This window comes from Bidens hawaiensis, unplaced genomic scaffold (assembly GCF_021521415.1).
Source record: "Bidens hawaiensis isolate Kalapana, Puna unplaced genomic scaffold, B.hawaiensis_p1.1 tig00001179_1, whole genome shotgun sequence".
NCBI lineage: Eukaryota > Viridiplantae > Streptophyta > Magnoliopsida > Asterales > Asteraceae > Bidens > Bidens hawaiensis.
Genome location: NW_027491068.1, coordinates 2124292 through 2147392, shown reverse-complemented (window position 1 = coordinate 2147392; position 23101 = coordinate 2124292).

The following is a 23101-nucleotide window of genomic DNA, read 5'->3' as shown; positions in this document are numbered from 1 at the left end:
CTCACCTGTGCGTTCATGAAATTTACATACACAGTACTATGTATAATGACTATTTCTATAAGTTATAATAAACTAACCTCAAACTGTTTAAACACTGTAATTTTATTTGTTTTCTTCTTTCTGTTTTTAAACCAATCATATTGTGACATATGATAACCATAACCTTTTATAGAGGTAGGGTACCAAAAAGACCCAAATACCCTTAAGTACCACCCACGGGTCACAGAGGAACCTCTAATAAGCCACCCGCGGAGCATACGGATCACTCACATATCACGATAGAGGAAGAATGTCCTCATGTCACGCACGGAAGCATCCTTGTACCCTCGAAAGTCGTCCGTAGGATAGGACATCAGTCCGCCCAAACGATCGAGAGGAAATGTCAGCGGAACAGCTGTCACCAACCAATTACCTTCTAGAAGAATATCCACGATTGTTACGTGAGGAATACGTGACCTACCAGTCAATGAACAAAGGACACCTGGCCAGGTTGTTGTAACCGTGCACATGGCCAGGGTGCAATCCGTCCTATCATTGGACAACACGTGTCCGGGTTGTTATACCCATGCACATGGGACGTATAGCTCAACCTATCATAAAAGGACACGCGTCCAGGCGGTTATTGAAGATCTTCTAAAAGAAGACAGCTGGCCCAATCACCTTCCTACATCCTTCGGCTATAAATGCCTTGTCAAACGGTATGAGGTATTCATTCACTCACTTGCATTTTGACTACACTTAGTCTGTTTACTTCAGTAATTTCTCTATTTATGAACGTTACTGATTCTCACGCGGGAGGGTGGTTACGGGAAGACCCCCCTCTTGTTCTTCCTGTAACGAGACTCACGGTGTCTGTTTTGCAGGTTCTGGTCATTGGACTTTGGGGAGTTATACTCATATCATTGGTCGTAATTATCGTATCTTACCCTGTGGACTCATTGGATCCAGGACCCATACCCGGGGATCGGATCCGTGTTTCTTCATTGGCGTCATCCGTGTTGGTGTTAGAACTGCATAATTTTGTCTATGTTGGTTTTTTGGTTTGTTTTATATGAGTAAACTTCCTGAAGGGCCGACAGGAACTCCTGCACCCGATTCACGTGTAACTAACACAGAAGCACCTCCGGGTCTTAGTGTTTTTGCACGTATCACAACTCCGGGTGGTCGTGCTCTTGAGCGTATCACTGCTCCGGGGTCACGAATCACTGAGGTAACACCTGGGGTTTTACCCTAGAAAATGTTACGGCACCAACCGATCCCACCCCCACAAACGTGAGACGTGCCTTGGCACCGGAAGGTTCTAATTTGGGTCAAAAACGAATTACGGAAGAGACTCGCCGGGAGCGGCCAGAATTGGATCTGGAAATTGATTCAGGCGATTCTGACATCGCGAGATATCATCAACGTAATTCTAGATCCATAGGAGCATTAACTCCTGAAGAGTGGCTCCACGTGCAACAACAAAATTTGGTGGCTGAATACGAGCGAAGAAAGCGTAATGAACGACTTTACGCTCGCACTTTGGATTATGAGGAATCCCCTAGGGGATCTCCTTCCCCTCCACCAATAGTGAGAGGAAGTTAGATCCGTTACAGCCAACAGGCGGAGCCGGAGTTTGGCGAGTTACCAAGGCTACGCCCTCGTCCTCGCATTGACATGCGGATACCATCTTACTTAGAAGAGTTTGATAGTTACGATTCATCTTACCGCCCGGGAGATTACAATATGTATACCGGAGATAGTAGGATGAGCTCACAGGCGAGAAGCAGTCGTCCGCATGACATAGTCCACCACACCGAGTACCATAGCAATGCTGAACGAGACTTAACCAAACCATACCGCCCCGCGGCTTTCACCGAAAAATCAAATTTCATAGCGATCATTGCCACAACACCCTTTCCTGTTAATGCTAAAATACCTACATCGGTAGGTAAATACAATGGTATGACTGATCCAAGTGATCATCTCCAGAACTTTGTGGCAGTAGGCGGTGTTAGTGATTGGACGCTTCCCTATTGGTGTCATATGTTCGCATTGACACTAACAGGGGCAACAAGAGAGTGGTTCGAAAAGTTACCCGATGGTGAAATTTCTAGCTGGGACAATTTGGTGAAGAAATTTTCTCAGCAGTTCAGTCAGCAGAAGAAGCAAACGCGAGACCAGTCAGAAATTTTAGATGTCGTCCGTCGCGATAACGAGTCTATAGAATATTTTATCACCAGATTCAATGACGAGAGCCTGAACATTGGTGGAATTAGCAAAGACATGCTTCGGGGTGCCTTCCGCAAAAACGTCAGATGTGACGATTTAGTCCGCCCACTTACTGGCAGAGATGGAATGCCAAAAGAGTGGGACGATCTCATGACTGCAGCAAAGGTGTATGCGAACACTGAGAAAACATTGAGAAGTGGTAACTCAAAGCAAAAATTTAAAGTCGAGTTTCAAACTCCGAGACCTAATACACAGGCGAAAGGTCCTATCTAGTCGAGACTTCAGCCAAGTACGGAAGCATCAAAACCATTTGATGCACGATCCCTCAAAGGCAACAAAAACAAAGCGGGACCCTCGAACCGAGGTCCCAATAATTGGACTCCTCTTTCAAAGACTCCCGCCGAAATTCTCACCACGGAGAATGTGAATTTTAGAAAACCTCAGCCATTAACAAGAAGGTCATTCCTTGACCCGAAAAAGCGTTGTTCGTATCATGATGACATCGGTCATAATACGAATGAGTGCAGAACATTAAAAAATGAAATTGAAGCAGCTGTAAAGTCTGGAAAACTTGGACACTTGGTAAAAGGTGGAAAACCTGAAAATAGTAAAGCTCCCGCACGGGATATCCAGAGTCCGAGTAAAAAGCAAGTCAGAGATTTAAACGTCCATATGATACAGGGCGGGTACGATATAAGAAAAAAAAGGAAGGAGTCTGATGATGAGGAATGGAAGAATAAGCCAGTGATCTTTCCTCGTACAAGGGGGGCCCGAATAACAAAAACCCCTTGATCATCACTGCCCAGTTCGGACACTACCGTTCCCAATACGTCTTATTCGACACTGGTAGTACTTCGGACATTATGTATGAACAATGTTTTGAACAACTTGATAAGGAAGACAAGGAAAGATTAAAACCCATTCACGCTCCAGTATCGGGGTTCGGAGGGGAAATAATGCGTCCGCGAGGTGTAATCTCATTCCCAGTCACCTTAAGTGACGGAATTCATTCTAGGACCGAAGAGGTCGAATTTTTGTTCTGCCAGCAACATCAAAGCATGACATTATTCTCGGACGTGAAGCGATTGGTGACTTTAATGCCCATCCGTCCCCAACACACGGTGCAGTAGGAGTTCCAACTTGCACTGGCATAGCAATAATTCATGCTAATCGGCACTACTTTGCAACCGAGAGCTCAAAACCAAGCAAGATTCCAAAACAAACTGTGAAGACTGAACCAAAGAAATGGGTTTTGAACAAAAAATTTCCTGATCAAACTGTAACAATAGGACCTGCTATCTCCGAGATAGTACGGACCTTCTTGAAACAGTTATTATCAAAGAATATTGATGTTTTCGCATGGAAACCCGCGGATATGACCGGTGTCCCGAGGAACATTGCGGAACACAAATTAAGGGTAAACCCGTTGTTTACGCCAATTGTTCAGAAACATTGTAAGATGGGTCTGGAACAAACAAAAGCAATGAATGAGCAAGTCCAGGACGTCTTAAAAGCTGGAATCATCCTCCCAATTCGTTATCAGACCTGGGTTGCTAATCCAGTTATTGTTCCCAAAAGCAATGGGTCATGGCGGATGTGCATTGATTTCAAAGATCTAAATAAAGCATGTCCCAAAGATTGTTATCCCTTACCCGAAATAGATCTCAAGGTTGATGCTGTGGCACCATTCAAATTCAAATGCTTCCTGGATGCCTGCAAAGGCTATCATCAGATCCTCATGGCAGCGGGCGATGAGGACAAAACAGCATTTCGCACTGATCAAGGCACCTTTTGCTACAAAATGATGCCTTTCGGACTAAAGAATGTGGGAGCCACAAATCAACGATATGGATATGGCGTTCAAAGATCAAATTGGCCGGAATTTAGAAGTGTATATGGATGATCTCGTAATAAAAAGTGTTGAGGAAGACCGGATGTTGAAAGATATTGAAGAGACGTTCGAAACCTTGAAAGGTATCAACATGAAGCTGAATCCGGCCAAGTGCTCATTTAGAATGGAAGAAAGAAAGTTTCTGGGAGTGATTGTCACGGATGCGGGCTTCAAAGCTAACCCAGACAAAGTTCAAGCTATAGCCTGCATGCCTTCTCCATCTTCCCTCAAGGAAGTTCAGACACTCAATGGCCGGCTGGTTTCTTTGAATCGTTTTTTGGCAAATCATGCAAGCAAGTCTCATCCTTTCATCTCAACTCTAAGGAATTGCCTCAAGAAAGCACAATTTAAATGGACCGCGGAAGCGGAACAAGCTTTCTTGGAGGTTAAAAAATGTTTGGTGGAACTCCCAACGTTAACAGCACCTCATGCGGGAGAACCTTTGACGTTATACCTATCAGCTTCAGACATTGCTATTGGGGCTGTCCTTCTGACATATCGCAAGAATGTTCAGACACTGATCTACTACGTCAGCAGAACACTGTCGGATCCCGAAACAATATATTCCATGCTAGAAAAACTGGTTTTGGCACTGGTCTATGTTGCACGATGCCTCCGCAGGTACTTTCAAGGGCACCCCATCAATGTCTTAACTGGATACAAGCTCAAAAACGTTCTCAGCAAGCCAGAATTGTCTGGGCGATTGGCCAAATGGGCCATCGATCTAGGTGAACACGCAACAAAATACAAACCTAGGCCAGCAATCAAAGGGCTAGTGTTGGCGGACTTCGTGACAGAGGTCCCGCATCACAAAGAAAAAGAATGTTTGATTGAGCAACAACCCCAAGCACCTCCGGAATCAGGACAGATTTGGTCCTTATTTACGGATGGAGCTTCAAGCAGTGAGGGATGTGGCGCAGGCCTCAGGCTAGTTAATCCCGAAGGCCATGAGTTTACATATGCCATAAAGTTGGACTTCAAAAGTACCAACAACGAGACAGAATATGAAGCTTTCTTGGCGGGCTTAAGGATAGCTAAAAAGCTTGGTGTTAAGCATTTGGAAGCCCGAGTGGATTCCATGTTGATTGCGGGACATATCAACGGCACATACGAAGCAAAAAATGATATCATGGCTTTATATGTGTCACAGGAGAAAGATCTGATGCTCCATTTCTCATCTTGCAAAGTCATTCATATAAAGAGAAGCGAGAACAAATCAGTGGATGCTTTCAGCAAATTGGCTTCAACAAACTTTGAACATTTTGCCAAAGACATCCGCATCGAAATATTAGATCGCCCGTCTATTCCGCAGCATCAAGTTTTAGTGATCCAAACACGAGTAGAATCCTGGATACACCCATAATAGCATATTTGTCATCCGGAGCACTTCCAGAAGAAAAGGCAGTGGCCCGGAATATAAAGCACAAAGCCTTGAACTATCAGATACTTGACGGTGTTTTATACCGACGTTCCTTCCTCGGACCATTACTACGATGTGTAGATGCCGAGGACGCGAATTACCTAATCAGAGAAGTTCACGAAGGCATTTGTGGTCTTCACGCTGGCCCGCGCATGGTCGTGGCGAAATTAATGAATGCCGGATATTATTGGCCGGGGATGCACTTGGATGCGGTGAATGAAATTAGAAAGTGCGATTCTTGCCAAAGGCATGCCCATAACACGCTACGACCAAAGAATGAGTTAGTTCCAGTAACTTCAGTTTGGCCGTTCCAAAAATGGGCTGTTGATATCATGGGTCCTTTCCCTGAAGCCCCTGGACGGGTCAAATTCTTAATAGTAGCCATCGACTACTTTACAAAATGGGTGGAGGCCAAACCAGTTGCTTCTATAACAGCAGCGAGTGTTAAAAAATTCTTGTGGGAATTCATCATATGTCGTTTCGGCCTCCCCCTAGAGCTCGTTAGTGACAACGGAACACAATTCGCGGACAGTGGGTTACAAGAATGGCTAAAAGAATTACACATTTCTCAAATATTCACCTCTGTAGCCCACCCGCAAGCGAATGGTCAAGTCGAAAGAACCAATCGGACGATCAAAGAGGGAATCAAAACGAGATTAGGGACGAAACGAACGGGATGGGTGGACGAATTGCCCATGTACTACGGGCCTTCCATGCTCAAAGGAATTCCAGTAATTCCAAAACCCCCTTCAGTTTAACATATGGCACAGAAGCCATGATTCCCGCTGAGATTAATATCCCATCCGCCAGAGTTCTTATGATTGAGGATAATGATCATGAACTCCGGATGAATCTTGACCTCCTCGAGAAAAGGAGAGAACCAGCATCAATCTGCGAGCATAATTACAAACGACAGTTGCAAAAATATTATAACTCGCGGGTTCAAAGATGTGAATTCGATGCGGGAGACTTTGTCTTCCGCAATAATGAAGCTTCCGGGCAAGAGCCTCTGGGCAAGTTGGCCCCAACTTGGGAAGGACCTTATAAAATTCAGAAAGTTTTATCTAAATGGGCCTACAAGTTGGAAAAGTTGGATGGGACTGAGATCCCTAGGACTTGGAACGAGGCCCAACTAAAGAAATGTTATATATAGTTTGTTCTTCTAGCCTGCGTGCCCATTTGAATGTTTACAATTTATGTATTTTTGCTTCTTGTAATTCGGCTTATGTCTTTCTAATGGAAATTTTATTTTCAGTCACTTATGACTTGTAATCCTTTATTGACACACAACGAAGATCCTATGAACACTTATATTATGACAAATAAACAAAGTGTACTGGATGCAGAATTAAAACTTTCTTTATTTACTCAAAAGGGATTACAACATAGATAAAAAGAGGATAAATTACAAGAACAGAAAAATTTATGTGGCAGCATCATCATGCTCAGCATCCTTGCCTTCCGCATCTTCCACATCTTCTTCTTCCACATCAAGTTCAAGAAGAGCTTTTAGCTGCTGGATGCTGTCTTCCTTATCAGCGAGATCGGATATCTGATTCGTCAAAGAAAACTTCAACGAATCAAAATCCTTCGATTTCTGCTTAAGGATGGCAACAGTGTCTTGCCCAGCTAAGATGTACTCTTCAGGAAGCTTCGAAGTTGAGCCAAATTGGTAACCTTCTTGGAAGCCCAGTTGGCGACCAGCTTGTTTAGAAGCTTTCAAAAGGATAGCAACACAATTCCCAAGCTCATCGCTAGCCCGAACATCGGCGATGACCTGTTAAAACAACTATGTTTAATTGACCTTCAATACTTAGAATATTTATGGGAACAAACAAAAGACATACCTTGGGAATGGCTTCTGCCAATAACCATTTTTGATCCGCCTTGGCCTGAATAAGCTCCATCTTATGGCCAGCGCACTCTAAAGCTTGGTCACGGTTTTTGGCATTAAGATCAGATAGGCGCTTATCCTTGGCCGCCGATTCAGCTTGAAGGGCCTCAATCAACTTGGCCTGTTCAGCCATTGTTTTGGCTTGTTCTTCTAGTTGCTTTTGAAGAACGACTTTGGTTTCCTCAACAGCTGACCGAGCAACCTTCTCCACCTCAAGAGCCTGACGAACCTCTCGGGATTCGCTCATCACTTTACGAGCTTCCTCTTTGGCATTAGTTGCAGAGGCCGCCAGCTCGTTCCACTGCTCATTCATCGCCAACTAATCTCTAGTTATCTCTTGGCTGGAGGAAATAGCATTCGCCACATAGTAAGAATGGGAGTTCAATAACTCTTGACGAACACTATGGCGACGACGCTCCCTCTCAGCAGGAGGAAGACACTCCCGCAAAAATTCGAAACATACATCTACGTCTCGAAATGTAGAATCCCGAAGTAATGTCCAGCGTGGTTGATGGGGGGTGGGATCTTCCTCCTGAGGAGCTGGTGAAGTTTGAGGAGCGTGTGGGAACATGCTCACGCCTCCTTGATCTCTAAAAGAATGAACATAATAAGAAGGGGATCTTCGGGCATGCTCAGAAGTGTCAGCATCCTTGTTCTTCCAAGGAGAGTCGTCTGCCCCCTCAATGAGCTCCTTGGCAGTGTTAGGAGGAGGTGGTGGCGGACGAAACGGTGAGTCTTTTAAACCAGAAACACCTTCGGAAAGGTTATCAAGGTTCACTGAAAACCATTAATGAAGGATTAGGAGTACTCCAATCCAAATAAGATAACATAATAAAGAAAGGTTTTGCATACCTAACGAAGGATCCTCCACGTCAAGTTGTTCCAGACGCGCTTCCAAGGCAGCAGGATTTGTCTTTTTAGATTTTTTCTTCTTCAAGACAATCTTCACCGGATTAACCTTACGTTTGCCCACCACCTTGAAAACGTCCGCATCAACGACTGGACGTTTACCCTCAGCGGCGGTATCATCAGCTTCCGGACCCTTGACGTCCGCAGAAACACCAGCGTCATCTTGACCCGCCGACTGACTAGCAACGGCTTGTTGACGGGTAAGACCTGCAGTTGGACCCACAGCTCTATTAACATCAGTTGAACAACCTTCTTCGCAAAAGTGATGACTCCTCGCTAGATGAAAAGAGTACCATCACTCTGCTAGAACTAATATCAGTCACAGGTCGGGGTTTCAAAATGCCCTCACCTTTCTGGATGCAATCTTTAACATAAGCCTCACCTTTGGCATACATCTCCTCGGACACTTTGGGTTCTGAGCGGAAATCTATGGGAAATACGAAGTTAGAACGAGTGCGCTCAAGAAAGGATGCATCCCTCTTATCGATGGGGCGGCGCACCATCATTCCCCCCTCATGATCCAACAAAGTGCTGAAGGCGGAACCTTCACCTATACAAACAATAAAACAAGTCAAAAATTGGGCGTTCATAATAATAAAAAAAACAACAAAAAGAGAAGACAGATATAACACGAAGCTTACTCTTGTTGGTCATTTCGTAATATGGTTCTAACTTGGGGAATGGCCACAAACGACTCATCTTGGTGCTCACCATTGCCCCTTCATGAATTGGGCGCATGGGAGTGGGCGTATATATTAGCGTTTTATACCACGCCTAGCCCTCATGAGCGCTGGCGGGAACCACAGGCATGGGAGCGTCCGCCTTGCGTTTTGTCATCTTGAAGGGAATGACGTCTTCTCGGTTCCAGAAATATTTTGGCTTCCAGCCATGGAGACTACGGAGCCTCTCCGTACTTATGGTCCTCTTCTTGATGGATGCAAAACTGTACCATCCATCGCGAAAAGTCATCTTATAAAACACGGCAAACATGCCAACAATCGGTTCAAGGTTGTGAGATTGGCAACAGAACTCGAAATGACGTATCCTCAACATCCCAAAGGGATGGATCTGGGAAAGATGGATCCCATAAGTCGTCAGGATCGATTCGACAAACTTTGTCACCGGAATCCGGAAGTTCCCTGTTGTAAAGTGGTCTATGTATACAGCCATTTTCTTCGGAGGTGGACTCGTGGCAATAGAACCACTAGCAGGGCGTTCCGGTTCCCACTCCGTCGTCAATCCATATACGTTAACAACGTCATTATAATCTTCTTTTTTAAGGCAGACTTCAACCTCGTTGATAGTAGGGGTACTCTTCTTTTCTTTAGCCATTTGAATAACAGAAAGATGAAAAAAATCTCAGAAAAGTATAAGAAATCTCAGAGAAAGTTGAAAAGTCTAGAGTGTTTGGGAGAAATCTGAAAGTGATAAAGATTAAATGGAAATCGCAAGGGTTATATTTATACCCATCGCAATTAATGCGATCCATAAAGTGACAGAGGAGAGAGAAACCGCGGACCGCCAGATGGCTGACACGTCAGGCGGGAATTTCAAGATAATGCAAACAGGCTGTCACCGGCGTTCTCCACGTCTTGACAGTTGTCTTCAAAGAGTTTCTCTCTCCGTCACGTCATCATAGTTATCCAAACGTTTAAACATTTCAAAAAGTTGTAAATTTCAAAAGTCAAAAAGCTTTTTCTCATTAATTATTCAAAACATAATTACAAAAAGAGAAAAGGAAAATTACAAGTATCAAACATCTAAGCCTATCCTAAGGATTCGAGGTTGATGGGTCTTCCGGACCCTTTAACAAAGTATCTTCCGACGAATCATCCTCAGACTCTTCACCAAGATAGATCTTCAAAAGTTGCAAGCCGTCATCTGCGGAAGCAAGTTCCGGGAGCATATCTTGTAAAGGAAAGGTCAAAGTATCATGCTCTTTAACCCGATCAGCACGATCTTGTTTAACATTTACATCATGAAGCGGATGATCTTTAAATGTACGATTGCTCTGAGCATAACTCATCCCTTCATGAAAGCCCGCTACACGCCCAAGTGAAGAGGAAGCAGCCATCACATTGGCAAAACTATCATTCTCCTTACTTCCTTTGATATGGCGGACGACCTGTTAGGACAAAAACATAAGTTCCCAGTATCAAAAGAATGAGAGTAAGAGAACAAGTACTAAAGAATAACTTACAGCATCAACGCCCCGAGTAAGGAACCATTGACGGTCCTGCTCCGCACGTTCCGCCCGCGCTCGGAACTCTTTTGATTCCGCGATGGATTACTCATGGGCTTGAAGAAGAGAGTTATAGGCAGTCTTAATTTCAGCATCACTCTGGTCTTTGAGTTCGACTCGCTCTTTTTGCAACTTTAGCTCCGCCTCAAGGTCATGAATTCTGGCACCCTGAAGGGCCACTTGATTTTCCAACGAGGAATTGATTTCCTGAGCACTGGCTAAATCGTCTTTATCCTTTTGAGCCTTTGCCCGATCAGCTTCACGAATGGCATTTTGCCTCTCACAAGCTTCTTTCCATCGGCGTGCTGCACTAGCATTACGGTCTTGCTCACTCTTGAATGCATTCTCTGCATCAGCCTGCTTCCACTTAGCAGTTAGGGCAGCAATGCAATGCTCCTCAGCCTCTTTCTTGGCAGCCTCAGTGGCCCGCTGGGCCTCTCCCACTTTCCCGCCTAAGGTACGCCACTCACTTAGGACTTCTTGGCTACCGGCTAAAGCATTAGCTAGATGGTAGGCCACATTGGTATGTAGGTCATGGCGGGAAAGATCGCGTTGATATGCCATTTCAGTAGGTGGCGTACAATGTTCAACGAAATCCATACACGTTCTAGGATGAGAGAACCGTGACCCGTTAGTAATGCCCCATGGAGGGACAAACAATTCATGTGTATCACCCAGGCCCGTATCCCCAAAGTAATGAGAACCCGAAGGTTTAAGGCGAGCTGCGGTTGAAAAAGGTTGTCGGGAAAGATGCTGAGGAGAAGATTCCTCAGTCCTGTAATCCTCCTCATTAACAACAGGATTGTCCTGCTGACCACTTGTACCACCCCCAGCCTAAAAAAGATAGTCAAAACGAGTATCAGTTTCAGACTGGACGTTAGATCCTTCCATAGTGGCAGTATCAATCGGAGGGGTTGGCACCCTTTCCTCTACTAAAGGTGAGGATGGTTGATCCTCCGTGTTAATATTGCTAGGAGGAGTCGGAGGCTTATCCTCCACATTCTTCTCTGGAGAAGGAGATAGTTGCTGTTCAGTTTGAGGAGTTGGTGTAGGCAACTTCTCAGAGACACATTCACTAAAGATCAGTGTGTCTACAAAAACAAAAGCTATTTTTAGCTACACATTTTATGAAAGTATAGTACTTAAAAAGATTAATATGTACCTTCAACAGTGTCAATACGGTCAGCAAGGCTATATTGTGACTTCTTAGGACGGCGAATTTTTCGTTTCTTCTTCGACGGACCCGCCTCAGCATCCGCAGTCTTGACGCCCGCTTGTCCTGCTTGAAAAGCCATAAAAGCTCTTTTTTTCTCTAATTCTGCCAACAAATGGGAGACAGAAGAAGCTTCAGGTGTATCATCATCAGATTCCCTCTCTCCTTGGGAGATCGAGAAGTCAGAACTATCGCCGTCATCATCACTCGACAATAAAGTGGCGATCGTCCCGTCAGAAGTAATAGCAAAAAGCGAATGAGGGTTTAGAACATATGCACCTATCTCAAAGGTGGCGTTCGAGACAATGGGCTCAGCCCGCACCTTCTTTGGGAAAAGGAAGCGGGACTTAGTCTTCTCAAGAATAGGCATATCACCGGCATCCCGGATGCCATGTCAGACACAACCCCTCTCTTCAAAAAGGGCATTGAACATCGAACTTCAACCTGAGGAGATAAAAAATTTAATAATAGAATACATCACAAAAGAAGGAAAAACAGTAAGGATAACTTACGTCATATAAGTCAACAAAAATGGGCTCCATAAATTCTGTTGGCCACAAACGGCTCATGCCTGCCCATACTAGAGCTTCTTCTGGCAAGGCCCGCATAGGTGTTGGTTCCATCGTGAGTATACGATACCATTCTTGACCCTCATGAGCAGCGGAAACAACGTCAGGAAGGGCAGAATTCACCAGACGACGAACCATGTCTAGCGGCACCACGTCCTCAGAAATCCAAAAGAACTTATTTCGCCAATCCGTGGATGCCTTTTCGACTTCATATCCGATACTTCGATCAGAAAACCCTTGACACGTATACCAACCATTACGGATAGCAAGACGATAAAAAACTGGAAATCGATCAATATGTGGCACCATGTCACGTGCTATGCATACAAATTCATAATGACGAATCCACATCATAGCACGGAGATGCAATTGAGATAAGTGAATCCCATAGGCAGTTACACCTTCTGAATAAATCTCGTTATGGGCAACCGGAAATTCCCATGAACAAAATAATCGGCATACAAAGCCATTTTCCCAGGCGGTGGGAAACTGGTTATTGAACCGATAGAAGGAAACTCTGGCTCCCACTCGAGTGGAATACCATACGTCTCCAGTAGCTTCTCATATTCTGAATGATCCCAAGCGATCTCTATCTCATCAACTTCAGTTTGAACATTCGACATTATAGACGAATTTAGTAAAAGGATTATAAGAAAGTTCAGTGCTTTATCAGAGAAAAAGCAAAAGGATGTTCAGGAAAATCAAAGGCGATAAAGCTTCAATAGGAAGTTTTCTCTTCCTTTTATACAATTAATGCGATGGGATATGAACAGTGGAGAGAGAAGATCATCGCCCAATTAGTGATTGCCACGTCACGCGGGAAATTCGAAAAAGAGAAAAAGCTGCACAGTCGGGTACAGTGACAGCCGTCAAAAACGTCCCATCATCTATCACGCGCCTGCGAGTGGTCAACTTGTCCTTTTTTCATAATTATCCATACCAACAGAAGATATTTTCACCTAAACTTCGAAATTCAAAAATCCCTAAAATTCATTAGAGTCCAAAATTTCACCCGCATAAAGACCTCACGCGGAAGAAACACTGGACTAGGGGGACTTATAGAGGTAGGGTACCAAAAAGACCCAAATACCCTTAAGTACCACCCGCTGGTCACAGAGGAACCTCTAATAAGCCACCCGCGGAGCATACGGATCACCCGCATATCACGATAGAGGAAGAATGTCCTCATGTCACGCGCGGAAGCATCCTTATACCCTCAAAAATCGTCCGCAGGATAGGATATCAGTCCGCCCAAATGATCGAGAGGAAATGTCTGCGGAACAGCTGTCACCAAACAATTACCTTCTAGAAGAATATCCACGATTGTTACGTGAGGAATATGTGACCTACCAGCCAATGAACAAAGGACACCTGGCCAGGTTAATGTAACCGTGCACATGGTCAGGGTGCGATCCGTCCTATCATTGGGCAACACGTGTCCGGGTTGTTATACCCATGCACATGGGACTTATAGCTCAACCTATCATAAAAGGACACTCGTCCAGGCGGTTATTGAAGATCTTCTAGAAGAAGACAGCTGGCCCAATCACCTTCCTACATCCTTCGGCTATAAATACCTTGTCAAACGGTATGAGGTATTCATTCACTCACTTGCATTCTGACTACACTTAGTCTGTTTACATCAGTACTTTCTCTATTTACGAACGTTACTGATTCTCACGCCGGAGGGTGGTTACGGGAAAACCCCCCCTATTGTCCTTCCTGTAACGAGACTCACGATGTCTGTTTTGCAGGTTCTGGTCATTGGACTTTGGGGTGTTATACTCATATCATTGGTCGTAATTATCGTATCTTACCATGTGGGCTCATTGGATCCAGGACCCATACCCGGGGATCGGATCCGTGTTTCTTCACCTTTTAACTTTATCCATTATTATAACATATAAAATATAAAGGTTCATCGAACACCAAATATACTGTTGTGATACATTTATTTTTATATATGTTTCGAAATAAGTTGAAGTTATGCATGATAATAGACAAGTATCAATACGTGCATAAACAACTCATCAAATATATATTATATGTTTCCATACAAACTATGTTCAAAATGGTTCGTCGCCACATGCTTATATTTATTGACGTTTGGACGCGAGCTTTATTCGCAGAGTAAATGTACTAAAAGCAAAAGTTGATTGTCAAAACCGACCTCCACCGTATATATGTTTCAAACCATCCGCATAGAGCGGGTAGCTACCACACTATATGTATATATTACAAATGTGTTTCATGATTAGTACCAATTCAAGTAGAAAATTGACAGTCTTTTTGTTTTTTTTTTTTGTTTTTTAAAGTTCATAGTTCACCCTTTATGCTATAAATAACATACATCGTTAACTTATTTATTTATCCTTTTTTTACTCCGTAATATTTTTCTCACATAACTTTATTCGTTAATATTTTAAAAACTATAAATACATAGCTTTGTTTTGCTTTTTTAGAAAAAACAAAATTCTAAGTCCATAAATATGGAAAAATGTCCGGAAATCTAGAAAAGTGTTCAGTAATCAGTAGGGTCCGGAAATATAAAAAAGAAGTCCATAAATCTGGACAGTCAATAAATATGAAGAAAGATTGATCAGGTTTTAAAAATTAAATGATTATGTTAATTAGCTTTATGTAATCTAAACACCCATGATACTTATCTTTTGGTGTGTAATTTCTAATATATAACTAAGGTCATTGGGTATACTCTAACTCATACATAGATTAAAAAGACATGACACTTTAAAAATATATTAAACCACTCCTCACTTGTGTTAAGTGTGTTAAAAATGCTCATGGGTTATGTTTTTAAAAGGGTGCTGCTAAACGTACCCCCTTACGCAATTTTTACTAAATATACACCCCCTTGAAGTTATTAGATTAATTACTATTACTCCATAACATTATTTATATACGTATTAGTCGCTACAACATTTTTTCCACTTAATAATCTCCACTACATATATCAAATTAAAAACTATCAAGTATTACTATTAATTTATTTTTAGTATTAATTTTGTAAATATTTATAATATCTATTATATAGTTTTAATAGTATATATATATTTATAATATACTTATTTTACCTCTTTATCTTTTACAAAATAAACCCGAAACTCAAAAACCCGAAACCCTAAACCCTAAACCCGAAACATGAAAACCTAAACCCTAAACTCGAACCCTAAACCTTAAACCCGAAACTCTAAACTCGAAATCATAAAAAAAACGCAAGTTGTAAAAAAATAATATGAAATCCTTATTTTTGTGCTAATTTGATAATTATATGATTTTAAGAGTTAATATGAAAGTTGGTTTTTCCAAGAGGAGGGGGGTATGACAAGCAACCGGAAGGATACATTTAGCCTAACCATTTTAAAAGGAACAATATGTATTTATGCATTAATTACTAATTAATTTGTTATTTTAATTATGTATTAATAGGAGAGAGGTGGAGTTACATAGGTTAAATCATTTCCTTTGAATGACATGAAGTGAAAGAGAAAAAATGAGTGATATGAGACTTATATGAAATTAAGATAGGTTATAGTGTACCTTATTGCCTAAGTGAAACTGTATCTTATGTTTTGATTGCCAATTATTTACCGTATATGGAGTAGTGACATGTTGCCCATATCCAAGATGAGGTGTTACCACAATGGGCTTGAAGAAACACTAACCGGACCCCGGGCAGATTACTGGTAACCTGGGGGTTAGATAGATGTTTCCCACGAGGGGTGAGACCCTGTGAAGATGGTTCTTCTGATAACCTGCAAAACAGACACCGTGAGCTTGTCACTGAGAAGGGGGGGTTCCTCCTTGTGACCACCCTCCGGCGTGAGAATCAGACTAGATTGCTCTTTAAATATAAATGTATATTAAGAGGTTGCTAGGGCAGATATCAGGTCTAATATGATGATACAAGATAAGATGAGATGGTCATACCATTTGTGGTATTTATAGCCGAAGGTAGGTTTCCAAGGAGGTATGGCCGGCTGCAACAGTGTTCCTGTTCCACCAACAGTAGCCTACGCACGTGCCCTGCTGGTAGTTGGTGGGTAGGTAGCGGCTGATAGCGACCAGGCCTGCTGTATACTATTCCTTTTCTACCAACTGCCGGCTACGCACGTGGTATGACAATAGTTGGTGAGTAGGCAGCGGCTAATAGTGACATACAGTGTAGGAGCATGCTGCTCGCCATACTGTTGTCCATAAGCTGTCGTATCTTTAGTCAGATCTTTTTCCCATACCTCGTCAGGTACAGTACAGAAGATCTTCCCGTATCGTACGGACTGGCTTATTTGGGCGGGAGTATTCCCCCTCCCGCCCTTATGCGGGATTGTTCCCGGCTTCGCTCATTCCTTCAGGTGACACTGAATGATTGAGAGCTAAGTGCCTTGTGCGTGTAGCCTTGCTGCGCGGGTGGCCTTCCCTAATGGCTTGTATCCGAGGCTGCGGGGACAGGCGGAGTCCTTCACCATTGGGAGGCATTTCCTGCGGGACCAGCTTGCGTACTGCGCGTAAGGACGTCACGTCTCTGAGCATGGTTGGTCCTGCGGATCCAGTTGGTTTCTGCGCAGACGTCCCTGTTTAAGGTGAGTCTTGCGGGTCCAACTGGGCTCTGCTGGGACCTACCTCTTCAAGTCCCCCCAGTCCAATGTTCTTCTCATGCGTGTTTAATAAAGTGAGGTGAACTTTTGGACTTAAGCAAAGGGTTTTGAAAAGGGTTTTTTAAGGTTTTCCATGGGGATTCTTCCCGCGGAAGTCCTTGTCACTTGCAGAAATTCCCGAGTTTCCTGCTTGGTCTTTGGGTATGATGCGGGTAGGTCTGTAACCTCCTCGCAAGTCAGGAGCGTTGAGTCCCACTTGTGTGGACTCTCCATGAGGTTTTGGTAGTTTTGAACATAGTGATCAATTATGTTAAAACCACCAATTCCATCCTCTAGCTTCAAACAACGTAGTTCTTGACGTTCCCGCTATGCGGGGATGTTATTTCCGTTTCCGCAAGCATTGCCCAGAAGATCCTTCTTGGTTTCAATTCCCAGCGGAGCGCTAGGTATGTGAAGGGTTTTGCCTTAACACTGTACCAGCGCTCGTCTTACGGTTACTTTACTTCCAAGGTATTCCTGGCGTCAATTCCCTGCGGGTGCTAGGTATGTGAAGGGTTTTGCCTTTACACTGTACCCGCACCCGTCTTATAGTTGGTTGCCGAGGAATATTTGGCTTCAATTCCCTGCGGGTGCTAGGTATGTGAAGGGTTTTGCCTTTACACTGTACCCGCATCCGTCTTACGGTTACTTGTTCGCCAAAGTTGGCTTCAATTCCCTGCGGGTGCTAGGTATGTGAAGGGTTTTGCCTTTACACTGTACCCGCATCCGTCTTACGGTTACTTGTTTGCCAAGGTTTTACTTGGCTTCAATTCCCTGCGGGTGCTAGGTGCGTGAAGGGTTTTGCCTTTACACTGTACCCGCATCCGTCTTACGGTTACTTGGTTGCCAAGGTATTCTTGGCTTCAATTCCCTGCGGGTGCTAGGTGCGTGAAGGGTTTTGCCTTTACACTGTACCCGCATCCGTCTTACGGTTACTTGTTTGCCAAGGTAAGGGGTATTTTCCCGCTTACTTTTTAATTTTAAATTTTGAATTTTTGAAATTCGAAAGGTTGGTGGAAAGATAGGAACAGTCCAAACCTCTGAAACGTCGTGCGACGGTTTCTTCTGACTGTGTCAGGACGTGCAGGAAGTTATGGTGACGTGACATTATATGGTCATTCCAGACGCTTTTTCAGGTGCGTGGGCGCGATTTTTCGGGCGCGTGGCCGCGAAATTACTGGCACACGTCCTTTCAACAGCTGTTTCCAGCTTGCTTTTTGCCACGTGTCATAGTTTCATTGCACCTTCGATTTCTCTCTCCTCCGCATTAAATTCACCGCATTAATTGCGATTACTATATAAAGGGGGAGAGGGTTCTTTGTAATCCACACTTTCACCCTTCTCTTCTTCTTCTTAGCGATTTCCGGCAAATACTCCCTTTTTCAGGCAAGCATTTTTCCGAAATCGTTTTCTTCTTCCTCTGCAATATGTCTTCCCATGATGCTGAAGCTGTAGCCGACGATAGGAGTACTGCTGGCGAGTGCCAGTGTGCTCTACCTGTCGATCAGTACCAGTATGTCGTCAGGAAATTCATGCTTGAGTCTCTTGAGCCTGAGTTTCCTGAACCCCACCAGACTGTGTACGATGCCCCCAGTGCAAGATCGGGGTATATGCTGCATTCTTTGTTTATGGGAACCTTAGGTTCCCATTGACAAAGTTTATGTACCGTGTCTTGGAGAGGCACGGTGTGCACCTGACCGAGGTGCATCCGATGGCGATTGCCAAGATCCGGCACTTCGAGTGGGTGTGCCGGATTCTGGGTATTGAGCCCTATGTGGACCGCCTGATGACCTTATATACTTGGAGGTGCATCCAGGGGTGGTACACCCTGACAACCCGTATTAAGGGTTTGAAGATCTGCGTGACCGAGCGCAGTCTCCGATCGTGGAAGCGGGAGTTCTTCTACATTTCTGCCCGCGCCATCCCTATTGCCATGAAGTTTAAGAAGGGACAAGCGCTTCCGAGCCTTCACGCTTCCAGCTACCAGGAGGCGGAATGGTTCGCGAAGATATCCCGGGTCCAATCTCCGGTTTACCGGTTTGCGGAGTCCGGGATGGTGATGCTGGGGATGAGCCGGGTATGGAAGGATGCGTCCCGGTTTCCCATCCTTCTCGAATACGGTTTGAACTCTATTCCTTATGGTATGTCTTGTCTTTCTTGCTGATATGAGTTTGTCTTCTAACCGTTTCTTTTCTTTCAGAGGGGAACGATTTGGAGTCGCTCCTGTACCCGCGGGAAGCTGACGGTCCCGTGCGGGTGGGCACTCGTGCTCTAGACGAGAACGAGTTGCCCATCCTGGAGCAAACGGCGGATCGGTTTGTGGAGGTCTACCCGCTGGGCCACGAGATCCTGAGCCAACGGCGGCCAGGTAAGGCGTTATTCTCTCCTCCACCCCTCAATGCTGTACCCGCTGCTGGAATTCCTGACATCCTGTCTTCTTCTGAGGAATCCGCAGATGGTCCTCCGCTGGTGCGGAAGAAGAGGGCTGCCGGCGGGAAAGGGAAGGAGAAGGAGGCCTCCACAGCCGATCCAGTGCTCCTATCTGACACCGAGTCAGATAATGAAGAGGTGGCGGGGAACCCCGGTGGTGAGAAGACCACTGTTCCGGAGGCTACTACTGTTACCTCCGGAGAACCAACGACGACGACGGTGACCGGCATCAAGAGACCGGCTCCATCGGGCTCGTCCCCGCCCGTCCGTACGTTCAGGCTCAAGAAAACCCGTAAGTACAACTTCCTTTAGCTTTTATCTTCATAGCTTAATATCATTTAACACTTATCTTCTTGTGCAGGCGTGGATGTTGACGCATTCCAGGGTGGAGCGCAGAGGAGTACCTCTCCGCCGATGACGGTAGGCTCGGTCAGCCTACCTGAGGCGACGACCCAAGCGCCTGCGCTTGTTTCCGCTAGATCAGTTGCTCAGTCCCTTGAGCCGACTGTTCCAGCCGAGATGACGTCACCGCCGGTGGTAAGTGCGATTTTTACAGCATCTTTCACCGAGCCGGTGGTTACGATTGCTACGGATTCTGCGGCAGCGACTGCGGCGGCTGCCACCATGCCCCCGCCACCGGCACCGACGGCCGGCCCATCAGGTACGCATGGGAGTACTCGCCAATCTTTGCCACCTTCCCATCTGCCTGACCTTTTGGATGGGTTTCCTTTGGGTTCAGGTGATGGGTTCAGCGGCTATCGGCCTGTTATAGACCCTACAGGTGCGTAGGGTTCCTTTGGCCCTTTTTCACTTTTATTTTTTATCATCTTTTCCTAACTGCTTTTTTGTTTTTTGCAGTGTCGGAGTCCAATGAAGTGTATGTTCCGCGATGGAACATACGCCGAGGAACAACCCTTCGTACCCTTGTGGAGTGCGTGGAATGGGCTCGCCACGCTGCTCCCCATGGTGCGTTGGGGGAAGCCATGGCTAGCTACCAGGAGGGTAGGCTAACCAATGAGCTTCGGGTTCTCCAGGCCCGGATGCAGCCGCGCGTCGAGCTGCTTTGTCGTGAAAACGACAAGTTAAAAGCAGCTCGCGCCAAGGAAGTATCTCAAGCGCGGGCTCTTCGGGAGGAGAACCAAAAGTTGGCCGCAGCTGCTGCGGAGAAGGAGAAGGCCTTCAAGGCCCTCGAGGTTGAGGTTCAAGCGCGACTCGAGGCCCGCTCCAAGGCTGCCCAAGCTGTTAACGAACAGCTTCGGCTGGCTAAGGAGACTGCGAGGAACGCAACCGAGAGGGCCACCAAGGCTGAAGCCGTTGCTGAGCCTTTACGCGTGGAGAACGAGGAGCTCAAGGCCAAATTGGAGGCTCTCCAACGTGCTCATGATGCCTTGGCGATGGAGGATGCCAAGAAGCTTCAAGAGATCCTGGACCAGAGGGGCGTGCTTGATCACACCGAGCGGAAGCTTAAGGGCGTTGAAGAGGCTGCTGCAAAGGAAGTGCTACTTGCCAACCTTAACAAAAGCGAAGCTGAACGCGCCCGCACCCAAGCTCAAGCCGCCCTCCAAGAAGCTCTGGTTGCCAAGGAATGGCTTCTTCGAGAAGCGTTGCCTCAGGTATGTTTGGCTTTACGTCTTCACGCTTTCCTTTGTACATAGAAAAGGTGTTTTGACACTTGTATATTTTCTTTTGTAGGTTGTGCATCGGGTTTTCTCAGAGACATCCTACGACGATGCTATGAGCGCAGCCCTCAACGCTTCTCACGAGGATGGGGAACGGGCCGGCTTCCTGCTTGGTCTAGGGTTCGTTGAGAAAGGCTTCCCGCCTTCCAACTTCCCTTTGTACAATGTTGATACTGAAGCCATATATGACCAAGCAGTAAATCAATACGCCGCCTTCCCGCATCCAGTGGTGGAGAAGGTGAACCAAGTAGCTGCTGCTGATGATGGGTTAGCTATCCTTAAAGCCTTCCTCGAACTGCCACGCTCTACCGATGGGGCTGGTCCAAGTGGAAGTGGCCCTGAAGCCTGATCCTGAAGATCCCTTCCCACTGCTAGGATAGTTTTAGCTTGTACAGATGTATTATTTTTCTTTTCGTAGGCGGGTAGTTACCCGGCCATTCTTATAATTCGTTTGTGAAATATAAATCTTTTTGCGTATAAGATTGTTATTTCCTTCTTTGGGTTTCTTGCTTTATAAACTTATGACTTGCATACTTAGTTTAAATTAGCAATTTTCCAAGTGTAGAATAAGTTAACCTGTTTGAACGTGGTTGATAATGGGTTAAAGTTTTGCTTCCTCTTTCGTGATTGTGCGGGTAGAACCGTCACTTGCACTTAGTAGGATGGCTAAACTTTAACCTTCATCTGACCTTCGTGTAGGTTTTCCTCATCTTTTGAACGTGGTTGATAATAGGTGTGAAGTTTTGCTTCCTCTTTCGTGATTGTGCGGGTAGAACCGTCACTTGCACTTAGTAGGATGGCCAAACTTTACCCATATCTGACCTGCGTGTAGGTTTTCCTCATCCTTTGAGGATAAGTTAACCTTTGAACGTGGTTGATAATAGGTGTGAAGTTTTGCTTCCTCTTTCGTGATTGTGCGGGTAGAACCGTCACTTGCACTTAGTAGGATGGCAAAACTTTACCCATATCTGACCTGCGTGTAGGTTTTCCTCATCCTTTGAGGATAAGTTAACCTTTGAACGTGGTTGATAATAGGTGTGGAGTTTTGCTTCCTCTTTCGTGATTGTGCGGGTAGAACCGTCACTTGCACTTAGTAGGATGGCAAAACTTTACCCATATCTGACCTGCGTGTAGGTTTTCCTCATCCTTTGAGGATAAGTTAACCTTTGAACGTGGTTGATAATAGGTGTGAAGTTTTGCTTCCTCTTTCGTGATTGTGCGGGTAGAACCGTCACTTGCACTTAGTAGGATGGCAAAACTTTACCCATATCTGACCTGCGTGTAGGTTTTTCACGCTATTGGGTTTGTGCGGGTAGGACCGCCTTCCCACGCAACGACTTCACATAATGTGAATGCCGTCACCAGTGTTGCATAGTTTAACCGTTCGACGCGCGGTTGTTGATTGGTTATTGTTCAGTTTCCTCATTATGATTCGTGCGGATAGACCGGCACTTTCATTTTTGGGTGCTGAACTTTTCCCCTTCAACTGACCTGCGTGAAGGTTTTGTCCTTTTTGGGTTTATGCGGTCTTTTGCCGTCTTCCCCATGCCACGATTCTTCACGTAATTATGCGGTGAAAGCCGGCATATTAGTGTTCAGAAAAGTATAAATGTAAAATCATCAGCTTCGATGTTCTAAAGAGAATCATTTCCATTAGAAGTGGCTCTTGGCCTTTTCTTTACAAATTGGAATTGATTTACATGCAAACTGTGTAAATGAGCTCCCTTCCATGTTGTTGGGATGGGAGTGCCATCGAGCCGATACGCACCTGGTTCGGGATCTCGTTGTTTACGCAGCATGTAGTGTCGACATTGAAGCTGGAATTTTTATTCGTGTTTTCCCCAGCTGGGGTTCTACACGCACCCGCCTGCTCAGCCTTTATTGCGCCACGAGGTGCGCGAGCGTCCCATCTCTGACAAATGCTTCGACCATGTCTTTTACGTCTATGCATTCTTCAGTGTTGTGGCCTTTTGTCTTGTGAAAGTCACAGT